The sequence below is a fragment of the Staurois parvus genome, unplaced genomic scaffold (assembly GCF_062004578.1).
Source record: "Staurois parvus isolate SC_StPar_1 unplaced genomic scaffold, SC_StPar_1.0 ptg000025l, whole genome shotgun sequence".
Lineage (NCBI taxonomy): Eukaryota > Metazoa > Chordata > Amphibia > Anura > Ranidae > Staurois > Staurois parvus.
Window position 1 is genome coordinate 13,420,001 of NW_028317821.1, and position 1,214 is coordinate 13,421,214.

General features: G+C 55.5%; 1 protein-coding gene across 3 annotated transcripts in view; it reads right to left on the reverse strand.

Moving 5' to 3' along the window:
- The window catches only part of CDK17 (cyclin dependent kinase 17), a 239,188-nt gene extending 238,879 nt beyond the window's left edge, over positions 1 to 309 (reverse strand). For 2 of the 3 annotated variants that reach the window (XM_089651901.1, XM_089651892.1), the window contains exon 1: positions 1 to 308. This exon is cut by the window's left edge and continues 44 nt beyond it. The gene's annotated coding sequence lies outside the window, so the exon portion shown is untranslated. The other variant, XM_089651896.1, reaches the window with a different exon arrangement.
- Between the last annotated feature and the right edge of the window lie 905 nt (positions 310 to 1,214).

The following is a 1,214-nucleotide window of genomic DNA, read 5'->3' on the forward strand; positions in this document are numbered from 1 at the left end:
TGGGGGGATCGCTCAGTCTATACACACACAGCCCCGCCGCCTGTCCTCCTCGGTGTCCCGAAGCCTCACCGCAGTGTCATGACCCCGACACATCACCGGGCTCTGCACACATCATGGCTCCCGAGCCCCCCCGGGCCAGTCCTCCACTCCACCGGGGCCGATCTCCTTCCCTCCGTGCGATGTGTACGATCAGTGACAGCCGCCCCTCCGGAACCCCGGGCCAAGGCTGACGTCTGCTCCGGATTCCTCTCTCCGGGTAGGATCCTGCTCCGGCTGCCTTCTTTTTTTTTTTCTTTAACGCAGCAGAACCGCCCCCGGCCTGGCAGCTAATGGAGGCGGAGTGATACCGTGAGAATGGCAGCGCGGCGCCCCCTGCTGCTTCCTGCGCGGTACTGCGTCATCGGGGGATTCCTCCACTGCAGGAAATGATTTCCATGCCCGGCTCAGAGAAGAGTCCTCACTCACAGATGTGTACAGTACAGTGCAGAGGTCTTCTCACTTCAAAGTGCAACCAAAGGCAACACCTTGTTTTTAGTTTTGGATAGAGTGGAGATGGATTAGAACACCTATTAGGTTTTTATTGCTGTGTTCCCAAACCCCCCCCCCCTCCACGGTCACATCAAAGCCGATTTTGAAATAGTGCGACTTACAGTGAAGTCGCATGATCTCAAAATTGGGTGACCTGCTGATTTTAGTTGTGAATTGCAAGACATCTGACACAGATGTCTATGCAGATCGCACCAAAAGTAGTGCATGTACTACTTTAGAAATCAGTGTGGCTCCAACCAAGTTGGAACCCCAGCAATATGAACGCTCTAATAGCGGACAATAGGGTACGACTTGGCATCCGATTTGCAAGTCGCCTGGCATGAAAATCGCATGCCAAATCGCACCCGATGTGACCGGGGTGTTAGGCTAGGTCAGCAATGGGCAAACTACGGCCCGGAGGACCTTTTAATCCGGCCCGCGGAGCTAGGCTCCCGCTAGGCTCCTCTCACAGTCCGCCCTGAAGACCGGTGTAGCATGAAAATCTGTCTCCTATGGGGATCTGTCCCCCTCGACGTATCTGCGCATGTGCCGGAGATCGCCGATCGGCTGCTAATGACTGAAACTGGCACATGCGCAGATACGTCGAGGGGGACAGATCCTCATAGGAGACAGATTTTCATGCTACACCGGAACGCCACAGGAATACGGCGAGAGGAACGCGCGGA